This window comes from Leopardus geoffroyi, chromosome X (assembly GCF_018350155.1).
Source record: "Leopardus geoffroyi isolate Oge1 chromosome X, O.geoffroyi_Oge1_pat1.0, whole genome shotgun sequence".
NCBI classification, from domain to species: domain Eukaryota; kingdom Metazoa; phylum Chordata; class Mammalia; order Carnivora; family Felidae; genus Leopardus; species Leopardus geoffroyi.
The window spans coordinates 90,787,257-90,806,965 of record NC_059343.1 but is presented as its reverse complement, the minus strand read 5'-3'; the positions used below and the strand labels follow the sequence as shown (position 1 = coordinate 90,806,965).

General features: G+C 41.0%; 1 long non-coding RNA gene across 1 annotated transcript; it reads right to left on the bottom strand.

The window, feature by feature from the left end:
• Positions 1–8,680: 8,680 nt before the first annotated feature.
• On the bottom strand, positions 8,681–16,071 carry LOC123595008. The gene is made up of 2 exons (XR_006710978.1): positions 16,025–16,071; positions 8,681–8,811 (listed from the first exon to the last, which is right to left on the bottom strand). It is a non-coding gene; the product is annotated as an uncharacterized LOC123595008 (long non-coding RNA).
• Between the last annotated feature and the right edge of the window lie 3,638 nt (positions 16,072–19,709).

The following is a 19,709-nucleotide window of genomic DNA, read 5'->3' as shown; positions in this document are numbered from 1 at the left end:
TGGTCTCATTCCTCCATGTTCAAACTGTGTCATCCCAACCTCTGCTTCCGTCGTCACATCTCTTTTCTCTGTAGTCAAATCTCCTTCTGCCTCTGTCTTGTAAGGACACTTGTGATTACATTGAGCCCACTCAAGTAATCCTGGAAATACTCTCATTTCAAGATCCTTTACTTAACTGGAGCACCTGGGTGGCTCAATCGGTTAAGCAACCAACACCTGATTTCTGCTTAGGTCATGGTCTCATGGTTTGTGAGATAGAATCCCGCATCAGGTTCTGCACTGACAGCACAGAGCCTGCTTGGAATTCTCTGCCCCTCTCTCTCTGCCCTCTTTCTCTCTCAAAAGAAATAAATATTTTTTAAAAAGATTCTTAACTTGATCGTATCTTCAAATTTCCTTTTGCAATGTAAAGGAACATATTCACAGGATCTGGGGTCATTATTTACCTACCACAGGTGGTATACATACATACCTGGCTAGGTTTAGAAATAAATAAAGAGGTACATGTGTGTGCATGCGTATATGTGTATGTGTAGGTATGCGTACACATACAGATCTTGGCTTCTAAGTACCATTCTCCAGTAAAAGAATTAGGAATCCTTTAAGAAACAGCTGATTCCATAGCTGTGGCAAGGAAGTATTCAAAAAATAACAGAGGCATGTCAAAAGGCATATAAGCCAGGGGGCTCCCATTGATCAAAGTCAGACATTCCATGTATTAAAATAAACAGTGAAAGTAACGGATTGTAACACATTGAGGAAACTATGAGTCAGTACTAATATAAGGAAATAAATGAGGCACTGGAAAAAACACACAGAGTGGGATTACTAGCAGATTAGACATTGCGGAAGAAACAAAAAATAGTGAACTTGAAAACACAGCAATTGTGTTAGTGTTCTATTGTTGTGCAATAAATTACCCCCAAACTTAACTGCTTGAAACAACACACATGCATTATCTCAGTTTCTGTGGACCTGACGCCCGGGTCTAATTAACCTGAATCATTCGGCTAAGGATCTCTCACAAGCCAGCAAACAAGTTGTTGGCTTGGGTCTTGGTCACGTCAAGGTTCAACTGGGGCAGGATCCACTTCCAAGTTCACTCACTGGTTGTTGTCAGAAACGAGTTCCTAACAGGCTGTGGGACTGAAGGCCTCGGTTCCTCACCGGCTGTTGACCAGGAGCCACCTTCAGTTTCTTGTCACATAAGCTTCTCCTTGTGGAAAGTCACAGCATGTCAGCTGCTTTCATGAGAGCAAGCAAGTGAGGAGACTAAGTGCACAAACAAGGTGGATGTTACAATCGTTTATAAACTAATATTAGAAATGGCATCCCTTTACTTTTTCTCAACTCCATTTGTTAGAGGCAGGTCACTAAGTCCAGTCCAAACTCAAAGGGAAGCTATTATGCAAGGATGTGAATACCAGGGGTGGGGCTTATAGTCAGGAGCTATCTAGCACAGTCAGTCCTCCAACCCTCAATGATCCGTGTCCTTCCCACAGGCCAAGTGAATTCACCCACTGCTCAGATTCCCTAAAAATCTCATCTCATGGGGCACCTGGGTGGCTCAGTCGGTTAAGCATCCGACCTCATCTTAGGTCATGATCTCCCAGTTCATGAGCTCGAGCCCCACATCGGGCTCTCTGCTGTCAGCACAGAGCCTCCTTTGGATCCTCTGTCTCCCTTTCCCTCTGCCCCTCCCCTGCTCTCTCTCTGTCTCTCAAAATAAATAAAAGCATTAAAAAAAAAACTCATCTCATTACACCATCAGCTCAAAGCCTGGAATCTTTTCATTTAAATGAGATCCAGGGTGCTTGAGGCTCCTCAAATGTACTTCCTTATATATAACTACCAGTTCCTCTTGATTTGAAGATCTGTAAAACTAAAGAGATAAGTGGGGCACCTGGGTGGCTCAGATGGTTAAGCATCCGACTTCAGCTCTGGTCATGATCTCACAGTTGTGGGCTCGAGCCCTGCATCGGGCTCTGCGCTGGTGGTGCAGAGCCTGCTTGAGATTCTCTCTCCCTCTCTGCCCCTTCCCCACTTGCTTGCTCTCTCCCAAAATAAGTAAATAAACTTAAAAAAAAAACCTAAAGAGACAAGTTTTCTGTCCCCTAACTCCCACACAAACCCCCAGCAATGGCGGATCAGGCATAGGATAACAAGATGAAATGAAATGTACAAAGGGGCCCCTGGTCCATAGAAATTCTGAAATCTACTAGGAAAACGTTACAACATAATTAAGTTTGCAGGCACAGGAATAATTCTGCATGGCAATCGGCTACACACTCTGGGTTGTTGGTACCATTGCTCCCTCTTTCTGTCAAAGCCAACAGTGTTTCTGCTAACAGAGTTTTCTCAAAAACTTTGGGGGGCTACCGTGACTCCCTTCAGGGTTTACTTTGTTCGAGAAAAACATAATTAAAAATCTCTAAAATTAGCCCTTATCTACCTTGGGACTCTGAAAAGCCACCTGAGGGACAGTGTCCTCAAGTTTCCTACAGCCCTACCGTTCAATTAGAGAATCTGTGAAGCACACAACTGCTTTAGTGGGCCCTTGGTGTTAGTAGTGACTCTGACTGCTTTGATCCTTCCAAGGTCCTAACAAAAGTTTGTATAGTCACACATTTAGACCATTTTTCCTGAGTGTGCCGGGAAGCCATTTCTTTCCTTTTCTTTTCCTCTCCCTCTGTCTCCTTCCTCCTCCCTGTTCCTCCTCCTCCTCCCCCTTCCTCCCCTCCCCTTCTTCTTCTTCTTCTTCCTCTCCTCCTCCTCCTTTATTAACTTTCTCAGCACATAATGTGTACTTTTAATCAGAGTACTCCTGTTATTATATTTCTGGAAAATCTTAATATATATTTATGTATATTTATATTTATATAAATATAAATTTATATATTTATAAATATATAAATTTATTTATATAAATATTTATATTTATAAATATATATATTTATATATAAAATATATAAATATAAAAATATAAATATATTTATATATATTTATAAATATATATAAATTTATATATATTATATATATAAATTAATTTATATATTATATGTAAATTAATTTATATATATAAATAAATGTAAATATAAATATATATAATATATATTATTATTTATAAATTATTTATAATAATTTATATAATTTATATATATAGATATAAATTATATAAATAAATTTATATATATATAAATGTATATATTTATATAAATATAAATATATTTATAATATGTTATTATATTTCTGGAAAATCTCCCAAAAAGGGGCTTTCCTTCACTTCCTTTATTTTCTTCTTCTGGAAACTCACTAAGACATGTGGTGGAGCTGGTCAACTTAACTCTCCTGTCTTTTTGATAACTCTTTCATGATTTTATTCCTCTTTTTTTTAAAAATATCGCATTCTGGGTGATATAGTCTCTATTTTACTCCTCAATTCCCTATTTCACAGTGACTGCCTTAGAGATTATAGTATCTATTGAGTTATTTAAATGACTGCATATATTTTTATTTGCTGTGATTTAGCATTTCCATTTATTAATCCAGATCTGCTGAAGAGAATTAAATATTTTCTTATTTGTGTGGATGTTGTACTCTCTCTCTTTGAGGACTCTAAATTTACATTTTTTATAGCATCTGTATTGCCCTTGAATTTCTTCTAGAGAAAATATATACTTTTTATTGCTTATTTGTTGGTTGTCTTTAAAAAAATTTTTTTTAATGTTTATTTATTTTTGAGAGACAGAGCACAAGCGGAGGAGGGGAAGGGAGAGGGAGACACAGAATCCGAAGCAGGCTCCAGGCTCCAAGCTGTCAGAAAAAAGCCTGACCTGGGGCTCACGAACCGTGAAATGCTGACCTGAGCTGAAGTCAAACATTTAACTGGCTGAGCCACCCAGGAGCCCTTACTTGTCTTTCTTTAATTTTTGGATTTTAGAATGTTAGTTGTAGATTCCCCTTGAATGCTTATATGTGTGCAAGTGTGTGAATGTGTATGTGTGTTTCCCCCTTTTCTTTCCCATCTCCCTTCTTTCTTGCCTGGTAGATTTGGAGTTGACTTCTGACCCCTGTGGTTCTCATTCAAACCAGGTTTGGGGCACCTGGGTGGCTCAGTCGGTTGAGTGTCCCACTTCAGCTCAGGTCATGATCTCATGGTTTGTGGGTTCGAGCCTGCATCGGGCTCCATGCTAACAGCTCAGAGCCTGGAGCCTGCTTCAGAATCTCTGTCTCCCTCTCCCTCTCTGACCCTCCCTTGTTTGCTCTCTCTCTCTCTCTCTCTCTCTCTCTCTCTCTCAAATAAATAAATAAATAAATAAATATTTTAAAAATGTCCTTAGCTAGGGGCACCTGGGTGCCTCAGTCAGTTAAACACCAGACTTCAGCTCAGGTCATGATCTCAGAGTTCATGGATTCAAGCCCCATGTCGGGCTCTGTGTTGACAGCTCAGAGCAGGGACCCTGCTTCAGATTCTGTGTCTCCCTCTCCCTCTGCCCCTCCAATGCCCATCCCCTGGCTCTCTCTCTCTTTCAAAAATAAACAAACATTAAAAAATGTCCTTAGCTAAACCACCAGATTCATCACACATATATTATGCTTTCCGTGTAACTAGAAACAACAATATCACCAAGCTTTGTGCCACTATATAACAAGGATCTTCCTTCCTCCAGTTTCCAAGAACATGTTCTTCACTGGGATGCTCAAGGAAATTTATGTCTCCACCTGCTTCCATGCTCCAAAGCAACTCTCACATTTTCACGTATTCGATAAACAGTGGTCACTCCCTGGCCCTCAAATCTGTATTATCTAATGCTGCGGAACAAATCATCCCCAAAATGTGAAGCTTGAGACAATGTGTAAAATTTCATAGGTTTTGTGTATCAGATGGCCAGATACACAGTAGCTGGGCCCTCTGTTTCTAGATCTCTCACAGGCTGCAGTCATTCCGAGGCTTACCTGGGGAAGGATCTGCTTCCTAGCTCACTGATGTGCTTGCTGGCAGGATATGATTCCTCGCTGGTTGTTGGACTGATGGCCTCAGGTCATCCATGGCTATCGGTCGGAGGTTGCCCTTCTTTTCCTTGTCTCCTGGGCCTGTCCATAGGGTAGCTCACAACATGGCAGCATGCTGCACCGGAGTAAGCCAGCAAGAAAAGCCAGAAGGAGAGAGTGAGAGCAAGACAGAAGTCACAGTGTTTTATAACCTAGTCTTAGAGAAGACACCCCACCACTTTTGCTTTATTCTATTCACTAAAAGCAAGCCATTAGTTCCAGGGCACACTTGAGGGGACGTTACTACACAAGAACATAAAGCCAGGAGGTGGGGACCATTGAGAATCATTTTAATTTTTTTTAAATTTTTTTTATGAGAAAGAGAGAGAGAGCAAGAGAGAGAGAGAGGAAGTGGGGGAGGGGCAGAGAAAGAGGGAGAGAGAATCTCAAGCAGGTTCCACACTCAGCACAGAGCCTGACATGGGGCTTGATCTCACCAAGACCAGAGACAAAATCAAGATTCAGACGCTTAACCAACTGAGCCACCCAGGCACCCTGGGAGCCATTTTAGAAGCAGACTATGACAGCAATAGAAACTATTCAAAATGAAACACAAAGAGAAAAGAGAATTTTTGAAAAATGACAGGGCATCCTTAAACCATGGGACTACTTCCAGTGGCGTAATACATGCATAATTAGGTAGTCAAAGGGGAGGAAAGGTGCGGAGAGAGAAAAAGTATTTGAAGCAATGATGGCCCCAAATTTTCCAAACTTCATTAAAATTATAAACCTACAAATACAAAAAGCTCCACTAACCTTAATCACAAGAAACATAAAGATAACTACGCCAAGGCACATCATAATCAAATTACTGAAAACCAATGATAAAGAAAAAATTCAAACACAGAGGGGGGAAAAAGACAAGAAGTGCGGAAGATAACAGATTTTTCGTGAGAAACAATGCAAGTGATAGGACAGCAGAGCAACATCGTTAACGTACAGTAGTCCCTCCTTATCTGCCAGTTCACTTTCCGTGGTTTAAGTTATTTGTGGCCACCATGTTCCGGAAGCAGATGACCCTCCTTGTGACAAAGCATTGGACGGTCAACACTAACCTAACGCTACATCACAATACCTACCTTATTCACCTCACTTCATCTTCTCACTTAGGCATTTTACCATCTCACATCATCACAAGAAGTAAGAACAGTAAGAAATTTTGAGAGAGAGAGAGAGTGAGAGAGAGCATATTCACCTAATGTTTATTACAGTATACTGTTATAATTGTTTTATTTTGTTGCAACAATGCGGTTGGAACTAAAGGGTGTTATGCTAAGCGAGATAAGTCAGTCCGAGAAAGACAAATATCATATGACTTCACTCCTATGTGGAATTTAAGATACAAAACAGATGAACATAAGGGAAGGGAAGCAAAAATAATATAAAAACAGGGAGGGGGACAAACCATAAGAGACTCTCAAATACAGAGAACAAACTGAGAGTCGCTGGAGGGGTTGTGGGTGGGGGGATGGGCTAAATGGGCAAGGGGCGTTGGGATGAGCACTGGGTGTTATATGTAGGGGATGAATCACTGGAATCTACTCCTGAAATCATTATTGCACTATCTGCTAACTAACTGGGATATAAATTAAAAAAAAATAATTGTTTTATTTTCTTATTGTTGTCGTCACTCTCTTACTATGCCTAGTTTGTAAGTTTTTTATCATAGGCATGTATGTATGGGAAAAAAACATAGTATATTGGGGTTCACTACTATGCATGGTTTCAGTTATGTACTGGGAGTCTCAGAACATATTCCCCATGGATAAAGGGGGGGGGGCTGTTGTATCTAAATATGGTCGACTTAGATTTCCATACCAAGTGTAAATAGGAAATATGTTTTGAAACAAAACAGAACAATGCATTGCTTTTCATCATAAGAAAAAAGATTTTGCAACTTTTTTCTCCCATCCACCATTCTGCTCTCTGTTTCTATGAGTTTGACTTTTTTTTTTTTTTTTTTTTTTTTAGATTCCACATATAAGTGATACCATACAGTATCTGTGTTTCTCTGCCTGGCTGATTTTATTTAGCATGGTACCTTGAGTTCATCCATGTTGTCACAAATGGCAGGATTTCCTTTTGTTTTAATGGCCGAGTAACATGCCAGTGTGTGTGTGTGTGTGTGTGTGTGTGTGTGTGTCTGCGTGTCTGTGTGTGTGAGTGTGTGTACAGACCACATCTTTATCCATTTATCTGTTGATGAACACTACAGTTGTTTCCATGCCTTACCTATCATCAATAATGCTTCAAGGAACATGGGGGTGCATGTATCTTTTAGAGATAGTGATTTCATTTCCTTTGGATGGATATACATCCAGAAGTGAAATTGCTGGGTCATATGGTAGTTCTAGTTTTAATTTTTTCACAAACTTCCATACTGTTTTCCATAGTGGCTGTACCAATTTCCATTTGTTATCTCTTACTTTTTTTTTATGGTAGCCATTCGAATAGGTGTGAAGTGATATCTCATTGTGGTTTTGATTTGCAATTCCCTGATGACTAATGATGTTGAATATCTTTTTGTGTATCTGTTGGCCATTTGTATATCTTGTTTGGAAAATACCTTTGCCCACTTTAAATTAAGTTATTTTTTTTGCTGTCGAGTTATGTGAGGTATTAACCCCTTATCAGTTATATGGTTTGCAAATATTTTCTTCCATTCTGTAGGTTGCCTTTTTTTATTTTGTTTATGGTTTCCGCTGCTGTGCAGAAGCATTTAGTTTAATGTGGTCCCACTTGTTTATTTTTGCTTTTTTGTCTTTTTTTTTTTTTTTTTGCCTATGCTTTTAGTGTCCTATAAAAAAAAATCATTGCCAAGACGAATTCCCTCTATGTTTTCTATGTTTTCTTCTAGCAGTTTTACAGTTTCAGGTCTTATATTTAAGTCTTTAATTCATTTCAAGATACTTTTTGTGAATGGTGTAAGATAGCAGTCCAGTTTTATTCTTTAGCATGTGGTTATCCGGTTTTCCCAGCATGATTGGAAGACTTAATGTTAAGATGTCAGTACTATCTAGAGTAATCTAGAGAGTCAATGAAATCCCCATAAAAATTCCAATAGTGTTTTTTGCAGAAATAAAAAAAAAAGCCCATCCTAAAATTCATATGGAATCTCAAGGGACCTGAATAGCCAAAACAATTTCGAAAAAGAACAAAGCTGGAGGACTCCCACTTTCTGATTTCAAAACTTACTACAAAGCTATAGCAATCAAAACAGTATGGTACTGAAAATATAAAATGTTAGGATACTAAAAGGCTTTTCTGCAATTATTCCAAAATATTTACACAAGTTTATAGCAATTTCTAGTCCATCGTAAATGGGTATCCAAGATAAATGGATAAAGATGTGGTACTGGCATAAAGACAGACACGTAGACCAGCTAAATAGAATAGAGAGCTCAGAAATAAATTGTCACATATATGGTCAAATGATTAGTGCCAAGGCCAAACAATGGGGACAGACAGTCTTCTCAATAAATAGTATTGGGAAAACTAGATATCCACATGCAAAAGAATGAAGTTGGACCCTTATCTAACACCAAGTTACCAATTAATTACAAATTAATGAGACAGATTCCTAATTAAAAATTTTTTAATGTTTTTATTTATTTTTGAGAGAGAGAGAGAGAGAGAAAGCATGAGCAGGGGAGGAGCAGAGAGAGAGGGAGACACAGAATCTGAAGCAGGCTCTAGGCTCTGAGCTGTTAGAACAGAGTCCGATGGGGGGCTGGAACGTGCAAGCTGTGAGATCATGACCTGAGCCGAAGTCGGATGCTTAACCCAGGCTCCCCGAGACAGATTACTAATTAATGAGAGAATTGACATCAATAGAAATATTAAAAGAAAAATAGGGAATATTATGGACAATCTTATTCCTAAAAAGTCGGCATCTTAGATGAAATGCACAAATTCCTCGAAAGACACAATCTATGAAAGCTCACTCAGAAAGAAATCAATAAATAGCACTGTATCAATAAGGGAAATTGAATTTGTAGTTAAAACCCTACCCACAATGAAACTCCAGGCCCAGGTTTCTTTGCTGGTGAACCTGACCAAATATTTATAGAAAATAAATGATTTAAATTCTACCCAAACCCTTCCAGAAAATGGAAGAAGAGGAAAACCTTCCAAACTTATTCAATGAGAACAGCATTACCAAAGTTGGTACAAGAGAAGGAAGCTACAGACAAATATCCCTCATGAACCTGGATGTGAAGATCCTAAACCAGATTTTAGCAAACTGAATCCAATGATATGAAAACCAAGCCATTAATAACCATATCAACAAAAAATGAAAAATCATATGATCATCTCAATACATAGGGAAAAAATGGACAAAATCCAACATTCATTTCTGAAAAATACTGAAAAAAAAAACTGGAAATAGAAGGGAACTTCCTCAATTTGACAAAAAGTATCTACAATAACATCACCGTTTGTGTGAAAAAGTGAAATTGCTTTCCACAGGCAGAATTTCCTCTTCCTGATTGAATCTGGCCTCCCAGATTATGTAGGATAATCTCCTTTATCTCACATCAACTGATTGTGAACACTAATCACATCTACAAAATTTCTTCCCAGCAGCATTTGATTAGCCTTTGATTAAATAGTCAAGGACTATCACCTGGCCACTTTGAAACATAAAACTAACCATCACACAACCATTCAACAAGTGAATGGACAAATTGTGCTGTATCCATTCAATGGAATCATAATTCACCAACAAAAAGGAATGCAGTGTATTACAAGGGAAGATTACTCAGCCATCAAAAGAATGAAATCTTGCCGTTCGCAATGACATGGGTGGAGCTAGAGAGTCTTATGCTAAGTGAAATAAGTCAGTCAAGGAAAGACAAATACCATATGATTTCACTCATATGTGGGCACTCATATGTGGGCTTTAAGAAACAACACAAATGATGGGGAGTCTGGGTGGCTCAGTTGGTTAAGTGTTCGACTTTGGCTCACGTCATAATCCCGTGGTTTGTGGGTTCAAGCTCCGTGTTGGGCTCTGTGCTGACAGCTCAGAGCTTGGAGCCTGCTTCAGATTCTTTGTCTCCCTCTCTCTTTGTTCCTCCACCACTCACAGTCTCTGTCTCTCAAAAATGAATAAAAACGTTAAAAAAGTTAAAAAAAAAGAAACAACACAAACCGGCAAACGGAAAAAAGAGAGAGAGGGGCAAACCAAGAAACAGACTAACTATAGAGAATACACTGATGGTTACCAGAGGAGAGATGGGTGGGGGAATGGGTTAAATAGGTGATGGGGATTAAGGAAGACACTTGCGGGGGCACCTGGGTAGCTCAGTCAGTTAAGTGTCCGACTTCGGCTCAGGTCATGATCTCACGGTCTGTGAGTTCAAGCCCTGCATCAGGATCTGTGCTGACAGCTGGGAGCCTGCTTCGGATTCCGTGCCTCCCTCTCTCTCTGCCCCTCCCGTGCTCATACTCTCTCTGTCTCTCTCTCTGTGTCTCTCAAAAATAAGTAAACATTAAAAAATGTTTTTTTTAAAAAAGGAGGACATTTGTGATGAGCACTAGGTGTTGTATGGAAACGATGAATCACTAAATTGCACACCTGTAACTAATATTACACTAACGTTAACTGGAATTTAAATAAAAACTTGAAAAAATAACAAATAAAAACGTTTAGATCTTAAAATTTTTATTTTTATTTTCATTTTTATTTTCGAGAGAGAGCTCAGAAGAAGAAAGAGAAAGAACCTCAAGCAGTCTCCATGCTCAGCAAGCACAAAGCCCAACGTGGGGCTTGATCTCACGACTCGAATCATGACCCAAGCCCAAATCGGGAGTTGGATGCTCAACCTACTGAGCTACCCGGGGATCCCATCATTTATATCTTTAAAAAAAGGAAGCACATGGGAAAAGCCATGTGTTTTTCAGCTTGGAAAATACACTGTGCTTAAATTAAAAAAATGAATGAACTATTGATACATGCAACAAGGATGAATCTCAAAGTAATTATGTTGAGTGAAAGAACCGATACAAAAAAATAAGTGTATCTGATCTGATTCCATTTTCAGAAAATTATAGCAAAGGCAAATTAATCTGTAGGGACAGATAGCAGATCAGTGGTTGCCCCAGGACAGAAACAGGGTAGAAATGCAGCGGGGACAGGAGCAAGGGATTATCAAGAGGATAGAAGAAACTTTGAGGGAGTGATTGGTATGTTAATTGCTTTGATTGTATTGATGCTTTACAGGTACACACAGTTCAAAGCTTATCAAACTTTATACTTTAAATATGTGCAATTATGTGAATTATACCTCAATAAAGCCGTTAAAAATTAAAAGAAAAAGTCAATTGGACACCCACGAAATTTAGCGCACAACCCACGAAATTAAGCTCACGGCTAAATAATATGTTATCACCTGCAGTTTGAACACCACCATGTGGGAGGCTCGGAACATTGCTTTGCTTGTTGGTTTGTTTGCTATCACTCATCTTCTTCCTATCTGAAGGGAGATCTCCCAAGATGTGAGATATGGGTGGGACACAGTACCCTGCCTCATCTACACAGATTGAAGGGAAAAGATCTATTCTCCTTCTCCCTCCGGGGACAAAGAATCTGAGAAACTAACTGAGAGACAGGGATGGTTCCTATCTAGTCACTGTAATTTCAACAATGTCCAGTCTCACCAATAGTGTCCTGGCCACACTGTTTCTGCTGAATGGAGGTTGCATGCTTCCCGGTGGTCCCTGGGACCCCTTTCGTCCATGTCGTCTTCTAAGTCGGGTTCTCTAATCTCCCCCTTGGTTTTGGGAGCCCCCCAGCCCTAATATCCTTTCAATAGATTCCTTTTTTGTATTGTTCTATTAGGTTAGCTGTAGTTGGTTTCTGCTGTTTACAATCAAGAATCCTGATGACATAGGGGCACCTGGATGGCTCAGTCGGTTAAGCATCCAACTTTGGCTCAGGACATGATTTCACGGTTTGTGAGTTCAAGCCCCACATCAGGCTCCTGTGCCGACAGCTCAGAGCCTGGAGCCTGCTTCGGATTCTGTGTCTCCCTCTCTCTCTGCCCCTCCCTCACTTGCACTCTGTCTCTCTCTTTCTCAAAAATAAATAAACATTAAAAAACATTAAAAAAGAAAGAATCCTGATAATATAGAGAAGAAAGGGGAGAGGTATAGGGAGAAAATCCTGGAAAGCCCACCAAACCTCAATCAAGCAGGAACCAAATTATCTATTTTGTTTAATAAGATACAAAACCACTATCATGAAACCCTAGGGTATCTATTTAGGATTAAGGAAAAGGAAAGTGTATTTAGCAATTTTTATACAATAAATAGAGCCTGCCAGTTTGCTCCAGATGCCTGGATTGTGATCCCATCTTCAAAGACTTTTCCCACAGGGCTGGTTTGGATGGGTGGGCATAGAGTTTCCCCCCTCCCCCTTTCTCTTGTCCATATGGAAAAGGTTGGCTTTGTAGAGAGTGAAGACAGTGTTAGTGGCTATTTGCCATCAATAGGTAGTGGGAAAAATGGTAGAGGAACCCTGGATTTGGACCTTTCCCAGTATGACTCAGGGATTAAGCAACACTCCATGTCCTAATCTAGGTTTCTTTATCCTTCTCTCTGACCGTGAGATATGCTTCTAAATCCTTACCCTACAATATGGCTTCTGGGAGATGTGAAACAATGTTTCCCTTTGCAAGGTATGGCAGGCATAGCAAATGGTAATGTCTCTATAAAATGCTGTGAAAGACAGACTGCTTGTAGGCCCTGGTGACTGGCCTGGGGGTTTCTTTGTAATCCTGGCACACTGGTTAGAAAGCTCTGAGCTAAAGCAATCAAGTTCAAATTCTTTGCCTGACCATGTGAAGGCCTTCACAACCTGTCCCAGCCTGCTTTTCTTCCATTACTACCTGTCCCTGCTACACTGAGTCTTACTCTAGTCCACTGATGTTCAAATTATGATCCGAATGATGGCTCCAAGTTGTGATAGAAATGAGACTCAAGTCAGGAAAAGTTAAAAAACACACAGCTCCGGGCCAGTGACCTCTTCCTTCCCTGGACCATGTCTGGTTTTGTTTGTCAGGGATCGCATTCAGCTTTACATTTAACATTTTGTAGGGTATATCTTGTCTTGGCTTCCCAGCGAGATTGGAAGATTTTGGAAGGCACAGCATCTGGTTTATTTCCAGCATTTAGCAAACAATTATTGAGCGAATAAACTAATGCATGAATGAAAACAGTTAACATTTAATGAAGATAGACTAACTTGCCAGGCACCGTATTAAAGCTGTCTGCACGTGGCGCCTGGGTGGCTCAGTCGGTTGAGCATCCGACTTCAGCTCAGGTCATGATCTTGCACTCACGAGTTCGATCCCCACGTTGGGCTCTGTGCTGACAGCTCACAGCCTGGAGCCTGCTTTGGAATCTGTGTCTCCCTCTCTCTCTGTGCCCCTCCCCTGCTCATGCTCTGCCTCTCTCTCTCTGTCAAAAATAAATAAAAATTAAAAAAAATAAAAAAATAAAGCTGTCTGCGTGTGTTATCTCATTCATTCCTCACAGCAAACCTATAAGGTGGATATTGTTAATACACTCATTTCACAAATGAGGAAAGCAAGGCTCAGAAGATGGAAATGACCCGTCCAAGGTCACATGGCCAGTAAATGGCTGGCTGGCATTGAAACTACAGTTGGCCCTTGAACAATGACAACATGGAGGTAAGGGGGCTGACCCTGTTCAGTCGAGTATCTGTGTATAACTTTTGACTCCTCTAAAACTTCAGTACTAATAGCCTACTGTTGACCTGAGCTGTATTGATAACAGACACAATTAACACAGATTTTGTATGTTGTATCTATTATATAGTGTACTCTTACAATAAAATCAGCCAGAAGAAAGGACATATTATTAAGAAAATCATAAAGAGGGGCGCCTGGGTGGCGCAGTCGGTTAGGTGTCCGACTTCAGCCAGGTCACGATCTCACGGTCCGTGGGTTCGAGCCCCGCATCAGGCTCTGGGCTGATGGCTCAGAGCCTGGAGGCTGTTTCCGATTCTGCATCTCCCTCTCTCTCTGCCCCTCCCCCGTTCATGCTCTGTCTCTCTCTGTCCCAAAAATGAATAAACGTTGAAAAAAAAAATTAAAAAAAAAAATAAAAATAAGAAAATCATAAAGAAAAGAAAATGCATTTACAGTGTTGCACTGTATCAAAAAAGTGGACCCACGCAGTTCAAACCTGTGTTGTTCAAGGGTGGAATGTACCCCAAGTCTCAAGGTAGCATGATTCAGAGAGGGAGAATGTTAAGAATTTTTAAGACTTACAGTTCTGAAGAAAGACAAATACCATATGATTTCATTCATGTGTGGAATTCAAGGAACAAAACAGATGAACATAGGGGAAGGGAAGGAAAAATAAGATCAAAACAGAGAGGGAGGCAAACCATAAGAGACTCTGAAGTACAGAAAAAGAACTGAGGACTGCTGGAGGGGTGTTGGGTGAGGGGATTGGGCTAAGTGGGTGATGGGCATTAAGGAGGGCACTTGTTGGGATGAGCACTGGGTGTTGTACGTAAGTGATGAATCACTGGGTTCTACTCATGAAACCAAGACTACACTATATGTTAACTAACTTGGATTTAAATAAAACAAAAAAAGGAAAACTTACAGTTCTGAGATTCCAGACATTCTCCAACAGACATGACAGGTGAAGTAGCAGAAGAGCAGGGAAAACTCAGTAAACTGAGTTTTATGGAAGGAAGAAAGAAATGGAAACTATCATCAAGTTAGGACCATTGGTTTACGCTCTCCTAGCACCCTCCCCCATCCAAGCCCTTTGTGAGATACACAGCAAGTTTCTGCTCTCTATTAAGAGAGCAGTAACCCACATTCATTCACAAAGCCCTAATTAGGCAACTATTTGTAAAGAAGCTTTCTATGACTCTCGGATACTAAAAAATGCAGACATGAACCAGCTATTTATGTAGAAGCTAGCATACTCTCTGGCCCATGCATAATGAGCAGTTACTAAATGAATCATTCATGGTATTGTTAGTGTTAATAAAAAGGGTATTTATTGTGTGCCTAATATGCACACTATTCTGGGTGATTTCGTAGTCCCTGGCTCCCATAATCCTTGCAACCATCCCTTGAATTAGATGATTTTCACTGCATTTTAACAAATGCAGAAACGAAAGGTCAGCGTGAAGATTTCCTCAGTCGCACTAAGCTGATTACCAGAACCTATGCTCTTTATAATAACTGGTAGATAACACGTAAGCTAATACAAATAAATGGACCCAAAAGAAAAATGGCAGCCAGGACTTACCAACACCTTAGAAACAATGTCTATGGCTTGAATCATTTGAAGAATGCAATTCATTCAAAGATTGGGGTGACTTCTCTGGAAGCTTCATCATATTTTACAGATGATAGCCACTTGGACAACAGATATTTCACCCCTCCCAGAGCTAAAGTTCGCTTGAGACTGGCTCTAGGCTCAGTTCACAACAGGCAAAGGAACTGTGTCCTACATTCTTCATCAAGAACCTTCTTGCTTGGTTATAGCCAGTGAAGAGTGAGCCAGTGAAACAAAGAAAGAACCTTTGCAGGGTGGGGGAGAGAGAAACAAGGTAGTTCATTCATAATACAGTGCGCTGGTAAAGACTGCTTGTTGAGTCCCCACAATATCTATCCTTACATTTTCCCATAGTAATGGGAACCTTGACTGCATATGACAGCATTTCCCAACATCCTTTGCAGCTACATGAGGCCAAGTGATGGAGTTCAGAGCCAATAGGATTCAAGCAGAAGTGATTTGTCTGACTTTTGAATTTTTTTATGTTTATTTATTTTTGAGAGAGAGAAACAGACAGAGCACGAGTGGGGGAGGGGCAGAGAGCGAGGGAGGACACAGAACCCAAAGCAGGCTACAGGCTCGGAGCTGTCAGCACAGAGGCCCACGCGGGGCTCGAACCCACGAGTCATAAGATCATGACCTGAGCCAAAGTCAGGTGCTCAACCGACTGAGCCACACAGGCACCCCTTGTCTGACTTTGAATTGTGCCCTTAAAAGAAAGAAGCATGAAAAAAAGAAAGAAAGAAGCATGCCTCCCACTGCCCATGCTCTCCTTTCTTATGAGTTGGAATGTTAACGGGGTGGGAAACAACAAGATAGCACCCCATACCCTTAACATCTTCAAAACTCCGTATTAGCCCTGGACCACCTACTTGGACTAAATCAATCAAAAGTAAGCTATTTTTGAGGTGCCTGGATGGCCCAGTCAGTTAAGGCCAGCCTCTTGATTTTGGCTCAGGTCGGGATCTCATTGTTTGTGAGATCAAGCCCTTCATCAGGCTCTGTGCTGACAGCCCGGGTCCTGCTTGGGATTCTCTCTTTCTCTCTCTCTCTTGCTCTGCTCCTCCCCTGCTTGCACTCTTTTTCTCTCTCCAAATAAATAAACATTAAAAATAATAAGCTATTTTGTTTCAAACACAATATTTGAGGGTCTCTTATTAGAGCAGTTGAGCACGTAAATAATAGTACTTGTGGCAAGATTGTTCTGGGAGGTTGGCTACTTTGGGTGTTTTGCGCTAAATGTTTAGAAATAGAAGTGATGAGGGAGCATAAGGCAAGCTGACACCATGCAAACCCCCTCTCACCTCGGGTGGGATGTGTGTGATATTCCTCAGGCACTCCTGGCTGCCCAAGAACAAAGGAAAGGGAAAAACAAATGGTTAATTAACTGATAGAGATCACAGTCATGCATGAGTCTCTATCCCTTCGCAGCTGTTTTTAATGATTTACAAGGGAAAAAAAGGCAATATCCAGAAACCTATAGACTCCGTTTCCTGGAGCCGTAACATCACGCTCCCCTCCATAGTGATGTGGGGAACAAAGGCAAGAAGAAAATGTAGATAAAATTAAATTTCTTTATAACCTGCAGCCCATTGAGAGTACTTGAGGCAGGCGGAGTGGAACATTTCTCCAGGAACTCCCTACTGTCTTGATGTTAATGCTCTGCTAGAGGGAAAAACAATCTTAGCTTGACAATAGCTAGGCCTTCAGGATCTTATGAGTCCTCCTTAGCATATGAAAGTCCTTCTGGAAACCTCCCTTTTGCCTTCACCTCCCCCAATTCCCAAGTATATAATCAGTCACTCCTCACAATCCTGGGGCAGCTCTTTCTGCCCACAGGTCCTGTCCCCCTTGCTTTAATAAAATCACCTTTTTGCGCCAAAGACGTCTTAAGAGTTCTTTCTTGGCCATGGGCTCCATACTCCCACCCCCACTCCAAAACCCCATCAGCAGGATCTTGATCTGTCATCTAACCCAAGGTCCTGCTGTTTCAGCTGAGACCCAGAGGGGAAGAAAGGACTTGTCAAAGACTACCCACGCGATTGAGGTTGCCATCTGTTACCATCCACGGAGGCTATCCTCTTTATTTACTCATTGGCAATATTAGAGGCCAATAATAAATGCCCTTTCTGAAAATAATGAACCCAACTTGTGCTTCTTTCCAGCTAGGTCAGCTTCTAAAAGCAGGTCTGTGGTAGCCCCTGGAAGGCCCGCATACTGGTAGACTGTGGTGGTGGAAAGCAACCATACTGTGAAGTGGTAAGCTGAACTATAAAATAGTGACACCCACTTCGTTCAATGATAAAAAGAGGGTTTTTTTAATGTATTTTTCTTCCCTGGGAATCAATACAAGTGCACACCAAACATCTAAGCACTGATTTTGTAGAATTAACAGAACTTGGCTGGAATAAACTTGGAGACAGCAAGGCCAGCAGTGGCATGAGAAGCAATTCAGAGTGGATGTCAAATACCCATTACATGGAAAGCATGCTTGGAATTCACTCACTTTTCTGAATGCCAGCATCCAGAACGTTGAAAGGGCACGTAAGCCAGCGGAGGAGGCAGATATACTCTCAGCCAGCAGGCGAGAGTGCCAAAGATGGTTGAAAAGGACAGAAAAAGAAAATTTGAAAACTCTGACTCTTGATATCTGCTTACGTCATGATTTCCCGGTTTGTGGGTTCGAGCCCCGCGTGGAGCTTTGTGTTCTCAGCGCAGAGCCTGCTCGAGATTCTCTGTCCTTTTCTCTCTGACGCTCTCCTGCTCTTTCTCTCTCTGTCAAAATAAATAAACTGTAAAAAAAGAAAAAGAAAACAGGATCTGGTGACAAAATAGCATCAGAGACATGCTGGGCTCCTCCATAGCAATGATAGCTCTGCATCTTGGCCATTTTGTGGTATCTCGTAAAAGCTGCTAAGTACTGGGGCGCCTGTTTGGCTGTCAGTTAAGCGTCTAACTTCGACTCAGGTCACGATCTCTTGGTTTGTGAGTTCAAGCCCCGTGTCTGGTTTTGTGCTGACAGTGCAGGACCTGGAGTCTGCTTCAGATTCTGTGTTCCCTTTCTCTCTGCCCCTCCCTCGCTTGCACTCTGTCTCTCTCAAAACTAAATAAACGTTTTTTTTTTTAAAAAAAAAAAGAACGACTGAGTACTATGAGAATCAGCTTTAGCATGATTGCTGGAGGCGGGATATAATAATGTCTCCAATCACCACCTTTGGAGATGGCTGGCTCGACCTACATGTGAATCCCAGATCTCTCACTGACTAGCTGTTTTTCCTTCGCTTCTCCAAACATTGATTTTTTTTTTTATCTGTGAGATATAGATAACGTCCCCTGCTTCACTTGGTGATTATGAGGTGTGTATGTGCAACAGTAATGTCCAAAGCACCAAAGCACTTAGCACAGTGCTAAGCACACTTAGCTGGTATAAAGTAAGCTCTGAGTTAATATGCTTTTCCATTATCATGGTGTTTATATGTGGTTAGAACACTGAAGCCTATTTGAGAAGGAGTAGGAACCCCTAAACCAAGGCTCCTCACAGTAAGGGCAGCAGTCTTTGTCTTTTATGATATAACAGATTTCCCCAGTAAATGTAAGAAAATGCCAATGCCTGAGTCCCCTGCCAGAGGTTCCCATTCAGTAGTCCGAGGTGAAGCATTTGTTTTATTTTTTATTTTTTTTAATGTTTATTTATTATTATTTATTTATTTATTTATTTATTTATTTTATTTTTGAGACAGAGAGAGACAGAGCATGAACGGGGGAGGGTCAGAGAGAGGGAGACACAGAATCTGAAACAGGCTTCAGGCTCTGAGCTGTCAGCACAGAGCCCAACGTGGGGCTCGTATTTATTATTTTTCAGAGAAAGAGAGATAGCACGAAGAGGGGAGGGGCAGAGAGAGAGACACAGAATCTGAAGCAGGCTCCAGGCTCTGAGCTGAGAGCACAGAGCCGGACGCGGGGCTTGAACCCATGAACTGTGAGATCATGACCTGGGCTGAAGTCTGATGCCTAAAGCAACTGAGCCACCGAGGTGCCCCAAAGCACTTTTTTAATGTTTATTTTTATTTTTGATATAGAGAGTGAGAGCGAGAGTGAGAGAGAGAGCACAGGTGTGCAAGTTGGGTAGGGGCAAAGAGAGAGGGAGACAGAGGATCCGAAGCAGGCTCTGTGCGGACAACAGAGAGCCCAGTGCTGGACTCAAAGTCACGAACCTCGAGATCGTGACCTGAGCAAAAGTCGGACACTTAACCAACTGAGTCACCCAGGCACCCCTGAGGTGAAGCATTTCTTGACAAGCTTTCCATATGATTCTGGTAGATGTG